Source organism: Rhamphochromis longiceps, linkage group LG10 (assembly GCF_057381845.1).
Source record: "Rhamphochromis longiceps isolate RC_006_pf linkage group LG10, R_longiceps_female_GT1.1, whole genome shotgun sequence".
NCBI classification, from domain to species: Eukaryota; Metazoa; Chordata; class Actinopteri; order Cichliformes; family Cichlidae; genus Rhamphochromis; species Rhamphochromis longiceps.
In genome coordinates this window covers 10,310,953-10,337,696 of record NC_140566.1, presented here as the reverse complement: position 1 = coordinate 10,337,696, position 26,744 = coordinate 10,310,953, and the positions used below count along the sequence as shown (strand labels likewise).

General features: G+C 42.2%; 1 protein-coding gene across 7 annotated transcripts in view; it reads left to right on the top strand.

The window, feature by feature from the left end:
- The window catches only part of msi2b (musashi RNA-binding protein 2b), a 282,220-nt gene that overhangs the window by 127,815 nt on the left and 127,661 nt on the right, over positions 1–26,744 (top strand). The window lies entirely within an intron of this gene.

Sequence of the window (26,744 nt, the reverse complement as noted above, 5' to 3'; positions counted from 1 at the left end):
TTCCTCTAAATTGCAGTGTGTTAAACGACTTAGTTAAGCAACTCTGAAAGTAAAGTGTTCTATTGTTGGAAAGAGGTACAGATAATCAAATCAAATGTTTTACCTTACCAAAGAAAAGCAAGTGTGATGGATTTATATTAAAAAGTAAATGTCACGTACTTACATCATTATCCAGTACCGTATTTTTTGGACTATAAGGTGCACACGGATTATAAGGCGCATTAAGGGAAACAAAACAGTCAGATAAGGCAAACTTTATTCAAAACATTCACGATAACTCTCAACACTGTTCAGTTGTAACACATAAAATGCAGAACAATACACTCACCTTTTCAGTTCATTCCTCTTCAAATCCATCAAATTTTTCATCTTCAGTGTCTGGGTTTAACAGTTGGGCAATTTCGGCATCGAGCATGCCCGGATCCCCTCGTCATTGTCCGAGTCAGTCTCTTTGCTGTTACTTAGCTGTTCAGTACATATTACTCCACGAGGCTTCTAACTATGGTAGCTGTAATGCTAGACAATCCATCAAGCTCTCCCCCCGCTTCAGGACACCTGCACCAGGAGATGCCGGACTAGAGCAGCGCAGATACTGAAGGACCCGTCCCATCCTGGCAACAAACTGTTCCAACTTCTGCAATCTGGTAGAAGGTTCCGCATCATCCGGGCAAGGACAGAGAGACTCAAGAGGAGCTTCTATCCCCAAGCCATCCGGGCCCTAAACACACACACCCGCCCTCTCAAATCATCTATAATTGACTGAGACAGGACTCTCTTCCAGACACTCTAAACCAAGGCACAATGTACATTCCAAATTCCTTTAATTTTAAATATGTTTATATATGTCTATCCTGTAAAATAGTCAGATGTCTATTCATATTAATGTACAGAATTCACCTGCTTGCTGCTACTACTGCACATTCACCCAATGTATATACTATATATATATTAGGGGTGCAACGATACACAAAATTCACGGTTCGGTTCGGTTCGATACTTTGGTGTCACGGTTCGATATTTTTTCGATACAAAAAAAATGTTCATGCCTTTTTAATTTGTCATTTATTAAAATTATAAATATATATTTTAACTCAAAAGTACAGTTTTTAAATTTAACCCTAACCCTTGTGCGTGTTTTTTATTTTGACAGCGAATGCGCACCTGCGGACCACTTATGTGCAGCCCTGGTTATTTAGCTCGTCATATTGCAGCCACAGAAATTCTTTTGTCCATGAAACCATAAAGCTGCACTTTCTTTTTGCCTTATAGTCTGATTTGTCATAACTTCTCCGTTTTGTGGTAAGCTTTTCTTTGGCTCTCACTTCTTCACCCTGACCTGTCTTATTTGGCTCAGCAGAACTAAAATATATATCTCTCTGTGAAGGTTCTCAGTCATCCAGGTCATCGTAGTCAAATATAAATCCTGCTGCTTTTACACACACACACACATAAGCTCAGCGATTCTCTGCGCGATCAACCTCTCACATGTTTAAGCTGTGGGAGATTTCACTTGTCATGTTTGCATAGTAAGCTAACAATTAATAAGACGATGTCAGAGGAATTGGTGCGCAAATTATCATCACTCACAGATCAGTACTGTCGCTCTCTATACACAGTTCGCGCGATTGCAAAGTGAAAGCAAAAAAACAAGCGCAAATTCAAACGCGATTTCAATATGTCACATATTGACAGTGGCTCACCGATGCCAATGACATAATTACCCAGCTACATTTCCGAAAGAATGCAAAAGCATTGACATATATTTTTCCTTCCTACAATAGCCCGACGGGCAGGGCAGAGATAGATTTTGGTACCCCGACTGAAAAAATCGCTAGCCCCGGGACGTTGGGCTAGCGATATTGCGAGCCCTGTATCTGATTGAGGAATCACTCATCTTTGGAAAAGAGAGTTTATTACAGAGAAATGTCTCTTTCCAAAATAAAAGCTATACTATACGCTTCTTCTGGGCTATATTCTCAGCAGCATATTAAACAGCTGTCTAAATGACTCGGCTAAAGTTAGTAGCATGCTTGCTTGTTTTTTTTCTGCTTCCACTTGTCTTTGCACTAGGATGATGTCGGCGTAAATGTGCAGTCATATTCGTTGTGTTCCCACTAGTGCTTTCAGGTTAATCTCATTGAAATGACCTTAACGCCACAACACGGCAAATCTCCGTTAACGAGCTACCGCCGATCGCCCCGTGCATGGGGCTAGACAGCCAACACGTTAACGAGCTAACTGTGCTAACACACTAGTTCCCACCCATGTAATTGAGCATTGCATGGCACATCCAACATACTGTTTTACTTTAGTCCATGACTCGCTTACCTTCAGGGTCATACGTCACATGAAAACCAAAATAATTCCAAACACCAGATCTGAATGAGGGTGGGGGAGGTCCATGTTACAAGGAGAGCTTAACTTCTGTCTTGCTAGCTTGCCCTGCGCTCTTCCTTCTGACTATGCTGTCTGTGTTGAGCGCTCAGTGAATCTGCGTTCGACTACTCCGCCTAGGCTGCACTGTCGACCCTAGGCGGAGTAGTCGAACGCAGATTCACTGAGCGCTCAACACAGACAGCATCATCAGAAGGAAAGTTGATAAAATAAATTACAAATTTTGTATTGTTCGATACATATGCGTACCGAACCGAAAGCACTGTATCGAACGGTTCAATATCGATACGAATATCGTTGCACCCCTAATATATATATACCGTAAATGTCGGGCTATAAGCCGCTACTTTTTGCACAAGCTTTGAACCCTGCGGCTTTTAGTCAGGTGCGGCTTTTCTATGGATTGTCCGTGATTTTTGTCATATCGTAAGACGATTTGTTTTGTGTGTTCCGCTGTTGTACGGCACTACGTTGCCTGGCGGAAGGATCGGGGTTCAAGAGTGGTATGTTAGTCACATGTCCGTCCGCCAGGCAACGTAGTGCCGTACGAAGTAGCGCGAAAAACAAACTTCAAAGTAGCGCTACGCATTCAGCGGGAGGCGTGGATGATGAGCGGCGATAAACTTGCAAGTTATGCCCAAAAAGCAAGTTATGCCCAACTCCACCGGTGGATTCTGACAGCGTGGAAAAGTGTGAAAACATCCACGATCACCAACGGATTTTGAAGGGCTGGACTGCTGCATGATGGAGAGGAGGACACCGCCACGGCCCTTCTGAGGGTGTTCGACTCTGACACTGACAATGAGGATTTCTTTGGTTTTGAAAGTGACAACGAAGGAGAGAAGAAGAGTGGATGACGAAGCCATCCTGAGCCTGTTTGTATCCGACACTGGAGAAGAGGACTTTGGTGGTTTTAGTGCGCAGGAAGAAGAGAAAGATGGTGGTGAATGACTGACTTTTCTTCTTGTTAAAGCTGTGTCACTGCACCTGAGCCTAAAAGGTAGTCCGAATCTATTTTTCTGGTGTGCTGTAGGCTACTGTTATGTACTACATGTGCAAATATGTACCCATAACTTGTTTTTCAAAATATTAATAAAAGTGATGTCTCCAAACAGCCATCTCTTTCCTGACAATTCCCTTTGTGCATATTCTCTTACATATGATAAGTCAACATTGAAACACCTGCGGCTTTTGGTCAGGTGCGGCTAATGTATGTACAAAACAGGATTTTCCCCTGATTTTAGCTTGTGCGGCTAATATTTAGGTGCGCTTTGTAGTCCGGGAAATACGGTGTGTATATATATATATATATATATATATATATATATATATATATATATATATATATATATATATATATAAATAATGTTCTTCCTCTACCCCCCCCCCCCCCCCCCCATTTTTTCCACATGTCGAGGAGCCTGTCAGGCTACATTTCACTGTGTGTTATACTTGTATAACTATGCATGTGACAAATAAAGAACCTTGGACCTTGAAGCGGTCGGGCTTCGTCGCTTACCAAAGTCGGACTGAAACATTTTTGACAGATTTTGAAGTACCCTGTACCACATAAAATCGGTTCAAGGTCAGTAAGCACAACCAGAATTAAGGTGCACTGTCGATTTTTGAGAAAATTAAAGGATTTTAAGTGTGCCTTATAGTCCAAAAAATACGTGACGTTTTAACTTTATCAGATAAAAATACATGCAACCATTTCTGTCTCCATAATTATATAACATTTTCTGCAAGTCTGTTGTTTTGGTTATTTTTTTCTGGTGTTGAGCCAGATTGCGAAAATTTCAATAGAATTCCATGGTCTTTGATTACGACATTGCTACTAGTGTTTTTTTCCCCCAGTGTTGACGTCTTCATAGGTTTTGTATTGTTGCCATGCAAAAATAGCATGTGAATAAGTAGCATCACATTACCTTTATACTAAGGAGGAACTCTCACTGGTTAAAGACACAACAGTCTTTTACATTTTATATTGTTTTATAACTAAATCAGAAATGTCTGTCAGAATTAACACAGATTTGCAGCAAATGTTATGTATATCCCTGCAAAGATTGTTGAGTAACAAATCATTGCGTACTGTGCTCTGGATCTTTTAAAAGCTTACATTTTTTCCTTAATATTAAACCATTTCTGAGTGTCTGTGGACCTGTAGCGAGAGAAAATGACACGGGGGTGGATTCCCTCCCCTCCCTATTCAAAACAGATCTTCAAAAGTAAATAAACTCCCTCAGCAGCTGTTTGGATTGGTTGAACTGTATTGACAATCTGTTAAAGTGCAGAAAAAGGGCTTATTTTCTCTTTTGTGGAATTTGACAGTGATAAAACTGGATTGCAGCAATAATGGCTGTCATGGATCAACACCTAGAAACATTTTACTCTGCTGATGTGGACATGAATGGGATCCAAAGTCATGTCTCCCTCTGGCTGACTGCCAGGACCTTCACAGGAGCTTTAATAAATGGTTTGTACCAGCAGACGGTCCTTGGTCCGTATGTGTGTGTGTATATCTGTATGTGTATGTAGGTGTGTGTTTGAGCGTGCATGTGTCATTGGGGGTGTGTGTTCATATGCCAGAGGGATTTTAATAAGAACTAAGTGCGTAAGAACCCCCCAGAGGGGAAGAAAGACCAATAACCTACAGTAGTGCTTGGTGCTACTAAAAGGGTTGAAGGAACACTGAAGGGGAGGAAGCAAAGGTGTACTCGCCATTTATTCGCAGCACCGGGGTACACATGAATTATTCAGCGTGACATTCATTCATAATTAAGTTTTTTAAATGGATAAATAAATAGACAAAAGTGTAGCAGGGGAACGCGTTATTGGATGACACATATATACAGTGTGTGGCTTCGCGTCGTATTTAACGACAATGCCGAAATGTGCATTTAATAAGGGGGAAAACCACAGCCAGTAAAAACGTAACGCTTATAAAAGATCAATGCGAGTGGAATGAGAGGGGTGGGTTGGCAGGGAAGAGGGATGGAGAAATGAGTTCAGTAGGTGGGCCGCCTCAGGCGCAGAGATTGGTAGTTGGACACCTCACACAAATGTTGAGACCTTAAACAGAAGGATAGAGAGGACTTTTGTTAGGATCAGCTGGTGTTAGAGAGAGGACACGAACCACAGTGGGTGTGTTTTAGTGTGCAGCGCATCGTCAATATCCTGAATGCCTGTCCGAGTTTGGGTTAAAATACTGCATTGAGAAAAAGCACTATTATCACCACAGTTTTTCAGTCAATACTCCTCCCCCCTCTTTTTTCTTCTTCTTCTTCTTCTTCTTTTTTTTTTACATCAGCACATCTCTGAGAAACTGTTGGGAATGAAATCTTTTCATCTTCTCATGCCTGACAGCATATGTTATTCTACATTTTCATCACTTGTCATCTTGAGTCATGGAGCAGCTCCGTGAAAGTGTCACTAGTTGGTAGTTCTTTCATTGTTTTTTCATTCTATCCAGGACGAAACAATTCACAGGTACCACTTCTTCATCTCTCGCTTTCTTCGCTACTACATAACGCGAGCTAACTTTGGTGTCACCAAAAATTAGTTTGATGCTTAAAGCTTTTCAGTCCATTTCCAAAGCGAACAACCTGTCACAGCATGCCATGAATTGATTCTCTGTTAAAAGGGTTTGAATATAATTAATGCTACCGTTTGCTACTCAGCAATCCAAGTGGATCTTGCCATCACACTGTGCGTTGCATCTCAAATTTGTCTCCCTGAACACTATTAACACTATTTAACTTGGGGGCATTCATTTAATTTGCTATAATTGCTTTAGAGCCCCTCTCTCTATGCTCAGCCAGTTGTCTGTAGGTCTAGGGGGGTGTCAGCCTGTCTGCATGCATATTGCTACAGAGTTGTTCCTCAGCCTATGCCTAAAGATGACGGTAACTACTCAGCTAATATTAAAGTTGGAGTGGGTGTTAAGCTGAACGCAGACCTATAACTGTTGTATTTATGTGATACAATCGTGATGCAGATATTCACAATAATTGCACTACAAAGCAAGAGCAGAGCAGGAGTCAGATGGAGGGAAAACAGTTACCATGTTGAGGATGTGAGGTTGGTGGGGGTGCTGGGCAGGTGTTGGGACTCCTTGGGGAGCTGGAGGTCACATTACCATACAAAAGCAACTCTGCTGGGTAACCTTTCCAGGCGCTGCTCCCCAGCCAGGGGGCCTGCGGTCACACACTGGCACTGCCACATGTGCCTTGCCACTGGCCCACACACACAAACACACACACGCACGGGCCACATGTACACAAATCTCTCGTATTCAGCCCCCGAATACCCCCTACGTTTTCTATGACAGAAACATTGCTTGTATAGTGACATGAAATATTTGCACTCGGGGAACATAAATCACAGAGGACAGCTCTAAAGCAAAACAAATACTATGATATGGTCCATTGCCATCATAATGCACACTAAAGGGAAAGGCATTCATGTGGAATTTAGATCCAAAGCCTAACATTTTATCTTCGCCAGCAGTCTTTTGCACAAATCAGCTCCTTTTTTTTCCTTCCCTCCCTAAATCCCTACAAAAGCAGTGCTGTTGTCATTTAAGCTCCACTCTATTTACAAGTCGGATATGTCTTAGATGTGTGCAAGACACTACAGTGAGGAACAGGAGCAGCGTACTGGATACGGACAGCACGAGGGAGACTAGAGGCAGACATTGACTTTGCCTGGAAGCATGTGGTGCATCTCCTGGTAGAGAGGAAGAGTAACTGGGGTGAGAAAGAAAGATTGAGAATGCAGGGAGGCGCTTGGTGGGCAGCTGCAGAGTTAATGTCGATCAAATGGTGGGGGTTGGGTTGAGAGAATGGGTGGTCATATTGATGGACAGCAGCATCAACAGGGATCTCGCTGGCTATTAGATGATGCAGGCTCTTTATTTTTTTTTTTATTGTGAGATGAGGAAGAGATGAACATTTTTACTGTGGCGCCATGGAATAGCTGGGAATCTTTTTTTCCATCAGGGTTGATTTTGAGTGACAGGTCATAGGAATGGAAAATAGTGTTCCACATGTGTGTGGGAGAGGGTGTGTGTGTGTGTGTGTGTGTGCTCCACAGGTAACACATGCGCACCATGTAATTATACTCATTACACGGCAGGCTGTGGATCTGCATGATATGCTAGTAGACACCAGAAAAATATCTGGATTGTTGACAGCCTAGTGGCACAGTTGCTGTGACAGTCAACTACATTGTTTATGCTGCAATTACCAAGACTGAATTCAATCAGTCAGGCCAATACACTTTTTTATTGCAATTATGCAAAAGACCTTACTGCTCACTGTGTGGTGAGACGTGATGTGCAGTAGCTTATATTGATTACTTTATTTGTAAAATTAAGTCTTTAAGAAGTCCCTGTCACTCAGCCTTCACTGCATCCTGTATCATACGCAAGCACCGCGCCCTCATGAAAATAATAACTCTTTAATATAATTGATGTAATATGCCACACGCAACAATAAGGTATAACATCTAATCACGTTAAGTAGTCATTGCCAAGCTGTAATTAAACTGTTTGAGACAAGTGATTACCAACCCTGATAGAGAATATGAATATATAATAGGAGTGTTATGAAAACACTAATACCCCATAGCTCTAATTGCAGGGCATTTTTGAACTTATATTGATTGCCTTGTGTGTGTTATCATCACATTGACCACAACATGCTGGGAAAAACCGCGCCAGTACGGTGAGATGAAACCCTGCTCCGCTTTATTCCGCTCCACTACACATTGTAATGTTAACAGCAGGGCCCTGCAGCCCGACTGGGCCAGCGGTGCGCCATCCTGTCGGCTCACGTGCAGAACCGGAACATGTTCGCATCGAGCCTGTTGGTGAATTTTGCCAACCAGGCATTAAGCTGTGACATTACGCTAAAGTTGTTTAAATACTCCTATATCTTTAGTGACTAATGAATGGTCCACCCTTCCTTTCCTCCCTCGAGCCCATCGGGATGAGAGTCTGTCCACTTAAACTGGAGTGATAGAATTAGCTGTTGCAGCCTCTGGTGCAACGTGAGTTAAAATGAAGGAGGCTCGAGAGAGAGAGAGAGAGAGAGAGAGAGAGAGAGAGAGAGAGAGAGAGACAGAGAGACGTGGTGAGAGCGCGGCTATGAGCAGAAACGTGGTGTTTCCTTTCTCTTCGCTGGAAGTGCGTTGGATTCCTGTGCTTAATGATGTTCTTTCAGACAGCTGTTATTTAGGTAGGGGGAAAAAAAAGCTGAAATTCACTTTATAGCTGTCAGATTTTAAATATTAATATTTTATGGGGTGGCAGCTGGAACATTTAATGGCAATCAATAGATCACAGCAGGGGGAGATATTTTTCACGACGTGATCTGTGATCTGACAGACATTTTCCTTTTACTCTCCTAATTAATTTCGTCAGACACCCACGGAGACTTGCCGTGCTGTTGGCCGGTCTGCTCGCCGGCCACGGCTCCTGCTCTTTTGTCTAAACTGGCCTAGCTTTACCCAGACACAGACCACAGTACACCTCTAGGCTTCCCTTTCCTCCCACCTTAATGAAGGTGTTTGTGTAGCTGATAGACAAGCAGCCTCCACTTCTCCCCTCTACTGTATATGCCCTTTGCTTAGGGTCACAGCAGTCTTGATGAGGATGGGTGTTCCCCTATGAAATTGTTCATTTCCTGGATTTTTTTCTCAGTGCCCTTTTACCCACTCTGGTGTGGAAGATCTGACACAGTGGTTAGGTTTGGTTTGATGCATTTGCAGCAAAACTCTGGCCACCTTTCATGCTTCTGTGAAAACAGCCGGTTTGTGGGGTAGGCAGAGCAGTGCAGAGAAGCTCTTGAGTGTGTAAGTGTTCCGACTTCATTATATATCACGGCTGTTTTCAAAGCCAATCCTCAAACCTAAGTACAACGTCTAACGTCATTCTCTTAGTATTTAATGCAAGCCATTAAAAAAATGCAGGGCAGTTCCCTGAAGGAAAGGGTTTTGTATTTAGCTACTATAAAGCTACTCTGTTACATTATATTAGAAACTGGAATTTATTGGCGATGCTAGTTTCTTGACATTAAGGTACAATATCTGTGGTTTGAATCTGGACCCAGGTCCACATCCTCACTTTCCCTGCTATGGTATTTTATCAAATAAAGGGCAATAAATATTATGTATAACTATATATAAGAAAAGAACGTGAAAAACACTTTTCACAAGCAATATTAGAGAAGAAAAGGAAACATCAGAAAACAATTCAGATTCTTTCAATGTTGTAAGTTGTAGGCAACTGCCTGGGGATCCCCTTAGAGGTGCATAGACATCAGTGGGCTCCATGCTGAGAACAAGTAGCAAGCAATCCCAGTTGGGTGCTGATTCCACAACTCAAAAGACTATTGATCCTGCTCAGGATTTGACACAGTGTCGAGTATCATTTTTCCCCCTTACCTCTGACTCTGTGTTGTTCCTTGCAAAAAGTAGTTCTACTTCAGGATCCAGTTCATTTTCATTCCCGTGTAGTTTGCTGGATTAAACAGCCTACAGGTACGTGTCAAGTTTAGTCAGGAAAAACTAATTGAATTACAGCATGAACACAAAGTTTGTGCTATTGATTTTTTTCTCCCTGTAGTTTTGACACTTAATTTACATAATTGCCTTTTTAAGTCCCAGTGTTAACAATAATAACCATAATATTTTTATGGTATGCAAAGTCAGAAATGGCCCTACTGCACCTTTGGAAAATGGGACTAATTTTCTTTCACGTGTACAGTTGCAAAGGCTTTTAAATGTATATATTCTAGGTCACCCCATATGGCTAGGAGTAGGAGGTTCCATGTTCTTACCAATGGGGCAGATCTGAGTTTAGGCAGCTGGATTGATTGCTGAGACGGCCAGCAGAGCAGAGGAGGATCAGACATAGAGAGAGGTTCTACTAGATTACACAGGCCTTGTCTGAGCTCAGGATTTCCTCGCCTTTTGTTGTAGAACCTGGCTTGCCGAATAGCAGATCAAAGCTTCACTCGCAGCGTCTCACGTCGCATCATTTACACATCTGTGAAATGCACATTCATAGAGAAGACTATGAAACCTCTCCTGCATTCATTAATATAGAACTTTGACCAGAGACAAAGGTTAGGCGCGGGAGCGAAATGGCCTTGCTTTTAGAGGCGCATCCACGACAGAGTGTTTGAGTATTCACAACCGCTCATTAATTCTATTTCCACTTTGAGTATTAGTTATTTGCTTTCTTCTTTTTACTCGGGCAAGCTCTCAATTCATTAGCCGATCTGCTGCGAATGTACTATTCAATGCTAGATTGGCATTGGCGAGAGCAGTGTGTTTACCATAGCTCATGAAATATGTATCTGTCGAATGGGCGTGCATGTAAGCAGCTGTGTGACAGCTCAGTCACGATGGGGTGGGGGGGAGGTTTCTGTGGCAGTCACTCAAGGACAATCCCTTATAGCTGTTGATTGTCGTGTTGATTGTCTTACATTAAAGCTGTGGTGTGCAGTGTAGATAACAAATTTACCTCAGGGTGTGTTTCTGTATCACGGATAACTTTTTTTCCCTCCAATTCCACACTGCACATTGAAAGATAAGCATGTTAACTCTTTTTTCTTGTTTTTTTTCTTTCTTGTTTTTAATGCACAAGCTACCCGGCCACCTAATTGATTGCTGGAAATGGAAAAGTGCACACATAACAGCAAACCACAAAGAAAATGATCAGATTTGTTAAAGTAATATTGAGGCCAGGACATCCATAAAGAGCTGTTTGTTAGATGTCAACTGCTGTAATTATAACAGAGCTGGCATGGCTGAAATTATATTGAGTGCCCTAATGGCGTCTGTGGAGAAAGAGCAGAGTAGGGGTCGCTTTTCGGGGCCCCCCGATGAAGTGGCTCACCACAAAGATGAATGATTGCTTTCTCTGCGAACTCCCGGGCTCATGGGTTGATTTAATTGAGTTGAATTAAACCTAAGCCCAGGTAGAAATGGAGACAGAGAGAAAATCTATGCTGTCGATCTATAAAAGCCTTTAAGGCTTCGATCTGGATTACGTAGATTATTTTCCTGTCTGGTCACAGTCACACTTCATTCCTGTCAGCGGAGTCTGTATTCCTTACTTACATATTGTTTAGGTGGGGGCATCGATGGCGGGTGCCCTCGGCCGGCTTTTGATGAGAAGTTACCACGAAGGTGTGATGGACGGAGAGCACGTTCATCACATTTGTCTAATCGCATTTTAAAAATTCACTTAAAGTGAAATGGGATCAACGAAACGGCCGTCTCACTTTAAAAAGAAAAAAAAAAAAATGGCACTGAAACTACGTGTGATATTGCTCTGGCACACCAATGAAGACACCCCTGTGGAGCTGCTTCTGCCATACAGTGCATCTACTATAAATATAGTCTGCTGACTGTAAAGTAATTTCATTGACGTAGTTACCGAATATGGTAAATGCATCACTTCCTGAATGTGCTGAGAAAACGCAGTGCTCAGAGGCCCAAAATGGAACAAACTGAGGAGAGAACAGACAGATTACTGACTAATCATAAAACACAATACAAATATAACTTTAATAGAAAAAAAACATAAGGACTATTGCTAAATGTATTTGACCTGAGATTCAGGCCTATAAAGCCTGAATTCTCTGCTGTAAAGCCGGTAAGCTGAACGTCAAGTTGTGTGCTCCTGTTGCGGTAGTGTGTTACGAGCACCTCGGCAAGTTATCCAATGGCGTTAAATGGAAATTTTAAAAGAAGGCACATTGTAATTCGGCGATCAGTGGATGATTTGGGGCGGCCATTGCCGCCTGCCAACAGACATGAGGCCAAGCTGCCAAATCACCCTTAAAAGGAAGCCTGAGCAAAGGAGCTTATCTCAATGTGTTGGTCTTTCTCTGCTCCAGCACGTTTCACCATATGTACACAGAAGCAGGGGCCATGATCTCATACGTCTTTCCCGGGCCGTATTTGTCTTGGTGCCTTTACTGTGCTCTCTCTGCCTCTCTTGCTCTCTCTGTTTCATCACCGCTTCGGCCCCTTTGCTCCTCTGCTACCCTACGTTTCTATTATGCTCCATAACAGGTTTGACATCTCCTATGAAAACACCTCCCGTTCTCGACAATTTCGAGATGGCACATTGACTCTTAAAATGTTATGATTAGCCGACATTGTTTGAGCTTTCCTTTGAGTAAAGCTGCTTAGGGGCAGCAGATAAAGCCATGTCGTAGTATATTTATCTGCTACATTTCAATCCTTCTTTGTACCGTGACAGCTGAGATGATAGGCGGAGAGGAGAAGGCCAGGTGATCCTATCCTGCTATATTAATTTGAAGTTGAGCCTGTCATATTGTTTGTGAGATGGGACTGGAAAGCTCGAGCCCTGCTGCCCAGCCTCTTGATCAAACGAAACATAATACACCCAATGTTGAATTATTCTGCGTGCCAGGGTTATATTTGCTTTGGTGTTAAATCAGAGTCCTTCTGTTTCCTATTAAATAATAAAAAGCATACTGCTGTGTTCAGTAGAGGTGTCACAAAGGAGGCTTTGAATGGATGTGGCTTCTGGTTGCGTTCGCATCAGCTTGAAGCTCCACAGCAACAGCTTAGCCAGGCAGCACAGGAGCCCGTTTGAAATTACGACAGACCTCAGGCCCAAAGCAGTCCTTGAAAAGTCAGTGTGGATCAGAGCGGGTTCTTTTCAGACATTGGTTGGTCTTTAGAACCTACTGAGGGCTGTTGCTTGCACACATCTTTATTGAAAACGCATGTCTTCTGTGTCCTTTCCAGAGGCAACAATGGAAAACTGGACTAGTGGTGTTTCTTTTTTTCTTTAAATTTTGAATTTCACTTAAATACACATTGTTCCATTTTTGTTAAATTTAAAATATGTGTCATACTGTTGCTGACAACAATGCTAATCCAGAATATGTGTGTCAAAATACATATGTGTAAACAGTAAGGTTACCACGTGATCCGTGCGTGCACCCATGCAACTAATGCTCCACCTGTCGCCTGATGGAAAGGGCACATGTTACCCGGAGTAACACTGGAGGAATACTGTCTGGCTCTCCATGTTTGGTTCCAAAATAGCAACCCTTAGTCATCTGAGCTCTGTGTGTTTGCAAATACTAGATGCATAGGGGTTGTTCAGACTCAGCACATCTTTAGTTATTTATTGATTGGTTGATTTGGGCACTTCTTGTGTGTCCTGCTGAAATTTTTAAGGAATCATTAACTTGTTTGTAAAACGAAGATGTATATAAGTGAGGGGCAGAGATGATTAAATATACATGCCATTGCATCATCCTGAATTGAATTTTCCAAATTCGACTCTGTGGGTTGCAGTTAGAGTCGTGGACAATTTAGGCTGGAAGCTTGATGTGTGGCTTCTAACATTAAGGCAGAAGACAGCCTTTCCACTGCTGCTGTATAACACAACCTGCTTGTTTGCATCCCTACAGCTGGAGTTGTGAAAATAGAGTTGAAGAGAGATCTGTCAGTGTGCAGGAAGTTGATGGATTCACGACTTCTGCTAATGAGCCACTTTCAACTTTTAGTCAAAGTACATTCTGACACAAGTAGATCAGGGTGTAATGAAAAGATGGTGGATAGACTGAGGGGGAAATGTTGTAGTTTTTTGGTTTTGCTCGATGGCACAGTTACTTTGGGCGCTTGCTTTAAATGTAATATTATTACTCCCTTGTGTTATATACCTCCACGGTTGAAAACTTTTTCTCAGCTGAAACCTTTCCAACAATTATAAAAACGGAATTTTTTTTTTTTTAATATACTCATCATAACTTATCATTTAAAAAAGATTTGGGTTGTCCACTGTCCATGCATCAACATGAGTAAATGGTGGCCTAAAGTGAATTCTAACATTAGTTTAAATGGCCTGTATTTATATAGCGCTTTACTAGTCCCTAAGGACCCCAAAGCGCTTTACATATCCAGTCATCCACCCATTCACACACTGGTGATGGCAAGCTACATTGTAGCCACAGCCACCCTGGGGCGCACTGACAGAGGCGAGGCTGCCGGACACTGGCGCCACTGGGCCCTCTGACCACCACCAGTAGGCAACGGGTGAAGTGTCTTGCCCAAGGACACAACGACCGAGACTGTCCAAGCCGGGGCTCGAACCGGCAACCTTCCGATTACAAGGCGAACTCCCAACTCTTGAGCCACGATCGCCCAAGTTTACACACATTTAACAGTGTATGTGGTCAGTGTATATACTGATGTGGACAGGTGACACAAGTACTTACATTCAGATGTTTATTCAAACTTACTTATTAATACCTAATTCAGAATAAGCAGTTCTAACTCAGAAAATAGATTCAGAAATCTCCTAATTAGTGTTTACTGATTGTAAGTAAATAAAGCTGTTAATGGTAAATGATCTGTTACACACAAAGTCCTTTTTTACTCTAAGAATTCAAAACGTCTTTTACTACAAGCCACATTAACACATCCACACACATATTCGTGCAGGGATTTAATTGGTGCCTTTAAGCACTTTCTAACTGTCTCACACACACACACACACACACACACACACACACACACACACACACACACACACACACACACACACACACTCCAATGAAGGGGTTCAGAGCAACCCTTAGTCAGAATCTTGCCCGAGGATTCAACATGCAAACTGGAGCCAGGCATCAATCCACTGACCCTCTGATTGGTGGACAAACCCTTTGTATCTCCAGAGCAGCAACCGCCCCCAGCAGTTGTGTTGTGCCCTAGTTGATAGAGCTGTTTCAGTTCCCTGCCTGTCCTTTTTCTGGCTAAAAAAAAACCAGCAGCTGCAATGTATAGGTGTGGATCATTTACACCAATCAGGCATAACTCTGTGACCACTGACAGGTGAAGTGAAGAAGACTGATTATCTCTGGTCCATGGGAGGAACAGTAGTGAACCAGTGACAGGGTCATAGGCGGCCAAGGCTCAGTGATGTACATGGGGAGCGAAGGCTGGCCCGTGTGGTCCAGCCCAACAAATGAGCCGCCACAGAAAAAAGTTGATGCTGGTTCTGATAGAAAGGTCAGAATACACAGTGCATCACAATTTGTTGGATATCTGGCTGCATAGCTGCTGACCAGTCGGGGTACCCATTCTGACCCCTGTCTACTGCTGAAAGCACCAACAATGGGCATATGATCATCAGAACCAGAACAATGGAAAAAGGTGTCTCAGTAACTTATTTTGTTTTACATCACGTGGATGGACGTGTTCGTGTGGGTCACTTACCTGGGAAAACACCTGGCACCAGGATGCACTATGGGAAGAAATTTAGCCCCCAGAGGCACGTAGATGCTTTTGGTAATGTTCTGCTGCGAAACCTTGGTGTCCTGTGATTCATATAAATGTTACTTTGACATGTACCACCAACTTAAGCATTGCTGCAGACCATGTTCACCTTTCATGGTAACGGTATTCCCCGATGGCTTTCAGGAGTGTAATGTGGCCTGCCACAAAGCAAAAATGGTTTAGGAATGGTTTGAGGAGTGCAACAACAATGAGTTTGAGGTGTTGATTTGACCTCCAAATCAAGCATGTGTGGGATGTGCAGGACAAACAAGTCCGATCCATGTTGGCCCCACCTCGTAAGTTACAGGACTTAAAGGATCTGCTGCTAATATCTTGGTGCAGATACCACAGCACACCTTCAGGAGTCTAGTGGAGTCCATACCTCGACAGTTCAGGGCTGTTGTGGCAGGAAAAAGGGAGACCAACACAATATTAGGCATGTGTACGTTGCTCACTATAAGGTTTATAGGAAAGCAGTGCTGCAAGAATAACAGTTCTCCATAATAAATGTTTTCTTTTGTAATAAAATACTAAAAGTTTTGATGTGCAAATAACTCCAAATCTAACACAGATTATGTTCCCCATTCCTCACTGAGGTCCTCATTATTTACATCACATGCACTTTGACAGTTATTAGTCAAAAATTAGGAAGTTATTGTGGGAAAACTCTTAAAGTTAATGGCATATTAGTTGTAAATGAAGGCAATAATATGTGTTTTGTAATCACTAATTAATATAAAAAGCTCCTGATATGCATGGTAATAAGCAACTAGTTAATGGTGAATAAGAGTAGATTAATATAAAGTGCTGCCAAAAATCATTCATTCAGGATAAGAAAAATTGGATCTGATGGGATAAAAACGCCGATCCACATGTCTGAAAATCAGGTATTTCCAGCCCGTGTAAAGCAGCATGAAAAGATGCAACATTTAACACGTGTATGGCAAAATAGGAGATGTTTTTAAAGATTGTGACAAATAACAGTTTGTGGCAGCCTAAATGTGTAGAGAATAAAAGAACTGGAGCCAGAGTTAATAAGAACTGGAACCGATTAACATGATAAAATCTGAACGATAGCCATAGTTACCATGGAGCTTATATAGATGAGAATGCCTGAAGTAAATGCATGCAAAACTGTGATACACTCATCACAATTTTGACTGCATTTGACAGAGTTTTTAAGTGCCTTTAGTTTGCATGCATGTGCGCGCACTTGTGTATTTGTGTGTTTCCCTGTTTTACGTGTGTGCATGCTCCCAGAGGGGAAACGGGCTGTGTGGGGTGTTATCTGCTTCTGCAGAGGGTGACAGCTAATCACCAACCCTGACAAACACTGGGGGAGAGGGGAGGGAAGAGAGAGGGCGAGATGACAAATGAAAGAGAGAGCAAGAGAGAGGGAGAGGAGATGGCGCTGGGCAGGGGGATTGGCATTTGAATTCCACTGAGTAACCACAGAGCGATTCGGATCCTGTCATCACATCCTCTGTATGAGTTTGGACCTGAGCTGGACAACCGTGCAGCCTCCCACCTAGCCCACTGATAACTAATAAACCCCCATCAGTAAAGGTACACATCGAGATAAGAGGCCGCTGAGAAAACATTGCGACAATTCTCGATGAGTTGAATAAATCTGTGTTTGCCAAGAATGTCAGCAGCAGCTTTGATCTCCTACCTGCTGCTTGCAAATTCCCAGCCTCGTGGAGAATCTGCAGAAAAGGTTCACGAGCTGTCTTTATTGCAAAGCAAGGCATCTTTTCAAGTGGTACCTTGTCTGCTGTAAAGACATTGCCACGCACTTACGGTATATGCTAACTCCGCCATTAATCGTATCCATCGTCATACGTTAAATGCACGTGTAGATAGGGGGCGTTTTTTGCCTTGCAGATGGGCTGATGCGCGCTGAGTTAGTGCGAGCTGCTGGTGTCGCCTGTTGACACAGAGATCAGAGGGCTGTGAGAGATGGAGAGATGCTGTCATGAGATGGCGGCAGGCAGGCTGCACTGGGAGAGGGGAAGAGAGACGAGACGAGGCGAGGCTGCTCTGGTTTTTCAAGGAAAATTTTAAAGAGGGATGGGGGGGTGTTTTTTCTGTCTGTTATCATTGTAGGTACACATACCCATTAAATATTTAGTAAATGCTAGAAGGTTACAAATCGTAGCAAAATATCACATCACCAAATTTTCCAGTACGATTTGAATAGTCTTTGAATGTTTTCTTCTGGTGCAAATATCGACGTTAATGATGGCTCCGTTTGATTATGAAAGAAAAAGCAGGGCTGCCTGGTGGTCCGGTGGCTTCTGGACTTCCTGCCAAAGCCAGCGTGGGCGGCATTATTCGGACCAACTGGCGGCTGTCCGGGTAGCCGTGATGGGTGTCATGCTGGGGGCCTCCATACGGGTAGACCCTCATCTGCTCACAGTGTCACACCTCTCGCTGCTTTGCTCTCTCTATCTGACCCTGTCACCGAGGCACAGAGTGACAGATCCAGGCGGAGAGAAACCACGCAAGAGACAAGGGAGTGGGTGGCACATCCTTTTAGATACAGGCATAGCTGAAATCGTTGCTAAATAAAATCAAAGATAGCTGTCAGATGCTTTTACCGAGCACACTGGTTGAGAGCACGCAAATGGCACTATCAGTGAAGAAGTCAAAGGTCCACAGCTACTCGAGAATTGAGGTTGTCATTCACGTCTTTAAGAATACAGTGTAAGTGCTGTCTGTTTAACAGGCACAGCTCACTACCAGCTCTCATGCAGTACAGACCAGACATATAGCTGCATGTTGAGATTAATATCGTTTTTTCATGTTACCGCTTGTTGAGGTATATGGGAAGCAGCGTGAGGAGTTGGAGGGTTAATGTATCTTATCCACAGACCTACGGTGGTCTGGTGGTGGGTGACCGCCACACATCTGGGTTTGAGGGCGTGCACATCTGCATCTGTGTACTTGTGCCGCATCGGCCGCTAATGACAGCTGGCATTTGGCCACTATCAGTGGATCGTTAATTAGTATTGAGAGGTTTGCGGGAGAAACACAGATTCCCCTCTATCTCTAAAACAGATGTGTTCTTGATCCGCTAACCTATCTAGGCTGAGCGCATGCACACAAATACACTCTCATGGACGCGTATCCGGTCCGTCCATAGCTTCCCTGACATATGGAGATAGTCTGTAAACAAGTGGCTCTCGGAGTAATATTGACAGCAATATCTATCACAACTTGGAATCAACAAACAACAAAACAACTCAGAGTTTAGAAAAATAAAAAGCATAAGTGAAAATAACAACAACAAGGTAAACAGCAGGGGCGTATGACGCACTCGGCTCACAGTTCAGTTTAGGATACAGGGATTAATGTTTGATGCATTCTGAATATTCTTCAGGATTAACTGAAAGCAAACAATGGCTTTTCCACCTCTTTCTCAAACAGAAATACAAACCTGCATTCTCCTAATGATGATTAATAATTTTCATTAGCGAATAATGTGCCAATTACTTTCTTAATTAGCAAATTTATCACTTGCTCTACAAGAATATAAACAACAACACTTAAATTTACAGTTCAGAGCCCCCAAGGTTATGCTGTGACATTTGAAGGGAAAGCAGAGAAATGTTCACACTTTTGAAAAAAGCGGTCATTGCTGCTGCTCACTTATCGCGATACTTGATTACCTTGTTGCAGATTTATTTTTATGCCTCAGTTTTAAAGGCTTCTTGTGGATTTTAAGTCAAACAAATACAATAGTACTATGTTCAATAAAGAAAAAGAACAAATGCCTGCACGCGAGGATTCCCCCAACACCTGACATCAAAGAGGAAAGAATAGCAACTCGAGTGTTTCTCCAGCGGACGAAGAGCAGGAATCAAATGATTTTCTGTTTATTTTCTAAAGCCAACCTTTAACAAATCTCTACAAACTCCCAGACACTGGAGTAAAACATTATTATAGCTCCCACTAATGTCAGAGCCTTTGTCTATTCATTTAATTGTAGCATACTTATCCTGATGGAATTGCTCTGTGACCTTTAGTATTTTTATTTCTTCAGCCCTTATATTTGCTAAGTGATGGTATTCTGCCTGATTAGCGCACCCTCGTCCCCCCAGACACACACACTCACTTACACACACAGTTTCAAAACACAATGTATTCACTCCCAGAACCCCACTCCCATTGTTCTGCTTTATAACACTGGGAAAGGAGCATCAGTCAAGTATATTAGCTGGATCCTATTACTGTCACCAGATTGCCTCTCTGAGCCATCTTAAAGAGCCCCCAGACAAAACTTCCTGTCATGTTAATCCAAGCTTTAATAAATAGAGGGATGTGTAACCATATTCAAATAGGGGCTTCCGTATTTATGCTGACAAAGAGAGACGGGCTATCATGAAATGACAGATGAAAGTGTTTTGCATGAAAAGGAGGAGGGGAAAAAAAGTTTTTATCGACGCTCATTCTCCCCCATTCTGGGGAGGAATGTCAAATTATTGAAATGGTCTTATAAAAAAGAAAAAAAAAGCGTAACCCTAATCTAAGTAAAACACTGCAGGTATTAGGGGTGGTGGCCATTGTGAGTGAAATTAATGCTATTCACTTGAGCCTAGCAGTTCATTTTATCCCTCTTGTTCACCTATTAATATCAAAGTACATAATACACACCTTGTCTCCTAAAAGAGATTTATGGATCGGACTCATGAACAGTCATTGAGCACTTTCACTAATTCATGGACACAAAATAGTCCATTGTTGAGATTTTATTTTCCGGCTGGTTATTAACACAATTAGTAAATGGCTTATTATGTGAGGCACTTCTGGCTGTGTCTTTTAGTTAAGCTGAAGCAGTCACAGGGCTACAGTGGAAGCCTTTTGCTTTCCTGAGTATACTCAAACACAACAAAGTGAACTAAAAGCAACCTCTCCCATTCAAGGCCACCTCTTAGATTCACATGTGAAGAAGAGCAGACACTATCACAGAGAAGGACAAGCACTCATTCAGACTAGGTTAATTTCTATCTAGTCATTTCTCCACTGGAGAAAAGAGCTCAGTTAAGCCGGCATTTCACAACTCCATATCAGTGGTGAAGAGATACCTTATTTCAATAATATGCCTATCAAAACTGTACGTAAGACCCTATCTTGCAAGTAACTTATTAGTGTAATAGTGTGTATTAAAAAAAATAGCAGGCCTCGTAACTAGGCCTGATATTCTTGTATAATCAAGCCCCATTTTATCTTAAAGACCTAATAGTACCATATTACCGCAATAGAGCACTTGACTCTCAGACTACTGGCTTACTAATGGTTCCTCTGGTATTTAAAAGTAGAATGGAAGGCAGATCCTTCAGCTTTCAGGCCCCTTTTCTGTGAAACCAACTCCCAGTTTGGATTCGGGAGACTGAAAACCTCTCTTTTACTTTTAAGATTAGACCTTAAAAAACCTTCCTTTTTGACTAAGTATATAGTTAAGGCTGAATCAGGTGATCCGGTACCTTCGCTTAGTTATGCTGCAATCCATAGCTTTCACATGACATCAGAGCTACTGGGACATCCCGACCTTGAGGGCAAAAGCAGCACTGCAGTTCTTTGGCCTATAGCCATCCTTTGAACATCTTTGAGTTTAACTTAAATGCCAGATAGTTGCTGTGCTCAGATACACCAATCAGCATCAGAATGTTGTAGGGTAGGGCACCAACATGTGAACAAACCTCTCCTGAGTCTGCATTACAGGCCAAATCGCACCAACTGCTGTTTCTCCACAACAACCCAGGCTGTCAGTGGTGGCTCATTTAAGCGGTAGGAATGGTTGACCTGACAGGCGAATATATGTGGTCATCTTTACAAATGAATAGTACTGGAGCTTTTCTGGCCCTACACTGTAAAAGTCCAAGTAAACAAAACGTAAGATTTATCTGTGGTAGTTTTAAGCTAGCTGTTTTGTTGTTGTGACTTGGCTCTGTATAAATAAAACTGAACTGAAACTAAATTTAATTGACTCTGAGTTAAAGTCTAACAGGCCTATACTCAATATTAGTAAATGTTGTTAAGTATGCTGCAGTTACATTTAGAATAAAGCTTTAAGAAACAGAGGTTTTGCTGCCTCACTGCAGTTTAGCCCAGTTATGAAATATTGATACCAGTTTTATTCGTATTCCTTCTAGTTTGCACTATGCAGACAATTAGATAAAGATCTTATCAGCAAGCAAGGTGAAAAGTTTCTCAGACAGTTTTTCTGTCAGTCACTGAGGCATGTCGCTGGCATGCTAATTCTGACTAGTGCTAAAAGTTGGAATGGTTCGAAATACTCTTTTAGCAACACAGTGAGCCTGATTTAAGCAACTGGATCTGCGTAGGTGGCATTTATAATAGAGTTTTAAAACAGGCTCTTTATGTTTGAAAATGAATGGGAATGGGGCTTCTAAGAAAGGTGCTGAAAAAAGGTTTAATCATTGGTAGCTGCTTTTATGTTGGCATAAACTGTCTGCACACCTTTACTGCTTCTGCAATGAAAACCGAGAGAGCAACAGCAAAAACTTTCAGAGGGACAGTAAAAGGGACGTTGGCTGAATATTTGAATTCCAAAATATAGTAAATAATGAAATGAAATATCAGCAACAAGACGGCAAATGGAATATGGGAAAAGTTTTTGAAGTGAATGAACTTATTATGTATTCAAATGCATTTAATAGAAGTTGTGTACCCTAATGCCACTTCAATCCTTTTCATCTTCTGCAATCTCCTCATATTAAGTCCAGTTAAACAAACCTCTCCCCGGCCATGTCTTTAACCTTTTTGCAATGTGTTTTCACTCATCCTCCCTAAACTATACTGCATCCTCTGACCTTTCCACACCCTCTGGTCAAAGGTGCTCCGAGCTATATATTTACAAGAAGGAGGGGGGAAAAGGGGGGTGCAGAATGTCAAACTTGTTTTGTGTGTTTGTTTGTGCCTTTGTCCATGTGTGTGTCTGCTAAAAGAGGAATCTGATTGGCTTTCTAGGAGGAAGGACATCATTTTAAATAAGTCCTCAATGTTAAACTGTTTGCTGTAGGGCTTAGGGATTGCTCACCTCTCCAAATACTATTTTAGCTTGAAAGCATAATATTTCCCAGCCTGAGCTTTCACATGGGAGAAAGAGGGAGGGCCCTGGTGCAGCAGTTTCATGGAGGTGGCTTGCAGGCATACTCCATTCTGACAGAATGAGGAGGCACTCTGCAAGAGTGTGGCGGAGAGGAAAGGGGCCCTATTAATAAAATGACTCCATAATGGGTAGTTCCCTGCAGCTTGGCAAAGGAAGACAGGCGGATTGATGGACGAGACCAAGTCCTACTTCCTCAAGCATACTGAGCTCAAGTGTGTGGACATGCCTCTGTGAGGCCAAACAGAGGGCCAGACCGAGCAATATACCGAACTTTAGTTGACACAGGAAGGAAGAACCTGAGGTTTCCTTCTGTGTAATGGGGTCACAGTGGCTGTTTTAAATGAGAAACACACAGCTTTTAAGACCAGTCTGAAAGCTGACTTTTATCCTTCATGAAATGTTGAGGCTATTTTCCATATAATACAATCTGCTCAGTATCACAGATGGTTGGTTTGGAGGGTGGACGTCGAAAGAATGTTCCTTAATTGTAGGTAAACAAGACTCCCTGGGTGACAGTGTTATGTTTCTGTAGTGCATAATTGGGATTACTTAAGAATAAAACATTGTTTTGTATAGAAATTTGGTTCAATTACAAGAACAGGGTGTCAGAGTATGACTCATTGTTACCTCCATCGTTTTTTTCTGTGGGAGCCTAGATGTGTGGAGTTGTGCTAATAAAATATTTTTGTGGCACAACAGTGCTACAGTCTGCTCTAACAATACAGCAGCCTCCTGAAGGCATCACTCCATCATCCTTTTATTACATTTCTTTGTAACAGTACATTGATTAGAGTGGCCTCAGCATGACTGTCTTTTTAATTGTGTATTTGCTGATCTGAAAGCTGCTCAGAGCTCCGTGGTAGGATCTGTTCTAACCATTTCAACAATGCTCTAAGGCATTCTCGACACACAAAGCAAAGTTCATTGTTCGAATATACATCAGTTTGTATCACCATAGCGACCTCCTTGGATGCTGAGCAGGGGACCTCATAAATATGTAATCCTGACAGATTTGAGGAATTGTCCTCCTCAACTGTTTCTCTCAAGCCATTTTGTTAATGTCAACAAGAGGGAAAGTTAGTGGAATAAGCAGTGACAATGCGCCAGTGGTGTATATCATTAATAATTACATACACAAGAATTTCTGTGGAATAAATGCTGAAAAACACAAATCCGTCTGTTGCTTCTGTTTTTCAGCAGTGGATATAAAAATAATAGATGAAGCGTGTATACTGCCAGCTAGTTTCCTTTGTGGAGCTCTGTGGTTGCGTCACACTGTGTATTATACAGAATATAGTGTAACAGGTAAGACTTTGTATTTGCCAATCAAACGTGATTGATTCTGATTAATATGTTACACTTCTAGGGCAGCCTTGCAGCACCTTGTGTTTTCTGTCCAGTAACAAAGTATTTGTCCCTTTAAATCTGTGCAAATTGGCATTTCTTAAATTTTTATTTATTTATTTTCAAAAGAGTTAAGGAATAAAGTTTTGCTGGGGGAAACTATGAAACAGACATATTTACTTAAAAGAAAAAAGAGAGAGAAATATGGTAGACAGAGCAGACAGCAGATAAGCTTCTCTTCACCCCGACATCGCTGTGCTTTTTCTATCTGTATGTGTGTGATGTGTGTGTTAAGTTTGCACTCTAGCCGTGCATTTTTATCACTTCTGCGGAGGGTTGCCACTCATCCATTATAATAAGGAATATTCCTTTTGGGAAAGAAAAAGGTTGCGTTCCAGATTAAACATAGCTGGCCTGGCCCCTGGCTCGTTGGACGCTGAAAGAATAGCTCGTCCATCTCGGCTCACGCTTAAGAACGCTGTCCCTTTTGCCACCTTGTGTAATTGCAAGAGCTTATGGGGAGCTAAAATTTTGCCCTCTGCTCCTCGTTAAACTACCACTTGTAAAAGCGCTCAAGCGTGGATGCAGCACACTGCAGCTCAACGTTCCCAGACAATGATATAGATTTCCTCTACAAAAGAACAATTGAAAGGGTTGTCACAAATTTGTCTATTGTCACTGGTCGCTATCATTTCTCTGTTAATTGCCATCATTGTAATAGAATATTAGATGCACTACTGCGAGGGGAGTGTTGATGAAGGGGCAGCGCGAGCTGAGTTTTTCTCCTCGACCATGACCTTATCTGTCACAGCGGTAATGATAATAATGATGTGATACATCACTGATCGATGGAGGGATTTCTTTTTTGCCCCCTTTACCCACCCAGCTGCAAGGCTGTGCTGCAGGTTCGGCTACAAGCAGCTGTCCCTAGAAATAGGAGGGAGTCGGCCCTTTAGTCAGAAACACTTGAGAAAAATGGATGCTTGCCAGCAAGACAGCTTAAACCAGGGTTCTACTTATGAAAAGCGCTTTTACTGTAGGGTATATTGAGGGCCAAACCTGTTCACATGATCTGTATTTATTGCTTTGAGTTGTGCCAATAGAAAATTGGCACTGTGATATTTTTTTTGTAATCGAGGCATTTGTAGCAGGATTTTTTTCATGCTGAATTGGCCACAAATGATTTTGAGCATCACCTGGTAAACTGATGCAAATAGCCCAGTCGGTGCTTTGGTGTTGGCAGCGTGAGCACAAATCCCAGTAATCCTTGACACCAAAACTGACACCAAAATTGCCTAATAACTACACACAGCTCAATTCTTTCCACTCAGATAAAAATGAAGTTCACAGCAAGTGTAATAAAAGCAAGAAAAGAAACCACTGTGTATCCCAGTGCAGCCAGCACAAAGCCGCACCAGGTGCCAGTACAAAGACAGACACAACAAAAGGATAGGCACAGCCTACTCTCAGGTCACTATCTGTGGCTCAGGCCTTCGTTCCTTTGGCATCAGATATGATCTATATCAGTGTCACCCCCAAATTGCAGGAAAGCTCCTCTAGCCTTCAGCCATGAGCTGAATGTAAATGTGCATTTGACACCTATCTAAATAGCTGTCATAATTCATTTCCAGAGCTCTTAAATCTCCCCCTGTCACCTGGCACCTCTGCTGTTTTCCTGTCCAAAAACAGAGCACATTAGCCTTTATTGATGTGTTTGTCCTTTGATACATAATTCATCATTCAACCACATTTTTCTTTTTTTTCTAGAATTAGCATGTATTTTTCTGTGCTTGTTCAAACATATGGATTGACACAGACAAAGAGGTTGTACTTGGTGTGAGTTTGAACCTTGTGCTATATGTCAGAAAAGGTCTCTTTTTCACGGCTTATTGAAGCAGAGTGATATAGAGCTTTACCGTCATGTTACTCCAAAGATGACTTACCTTCAGTGGTCACGACAATAGAGAAAAAAAATAGTTTCACAGACAGAACTTGGAGCAAAAAAGTCTTTTAACTTCAACCAAAAGGCATGCTGTAGATAAAACCTTCAGAGGTGCATTAAATACTGCGTAAACACTACTAATCAATCAAAGCACACAACCTGTAAAGGACACCAAATATTTCCTCTGGTTCTCCAGAACTCAGAGGAGGATGCTAGTCTTCTAGCATTTGCATTGATTAGTTGTTTGACAACACAGTGAATGCGTAAAAGCTCCCAGTGCACCAATTAATGTGCGATCTGTTGGTCAATGCCTTTAAAGCCCAGGCAGAAGTTCTTTCACATGACTTATGAACAATTTGTAATAGCAACAGTGTAAGAGCTTGCACAATGGGATTCAGAAAGAGGAAAGGGCTCTAGTATGAAATCACTACCTTCTTTCTGTGTATTGCTAGTAAGCCAACACTTGACATACACTTCTGCTGGCCCTTTGTTAGAGGTTATTTGGTTCAGATGTGTTTGCTGCAGGTTCAGTTAAAGAGCTGCCCGGCCTCTCGCCCGCTGACTGCCTTCCAGCAGCCTCTTCTTAAGCGGTCATGG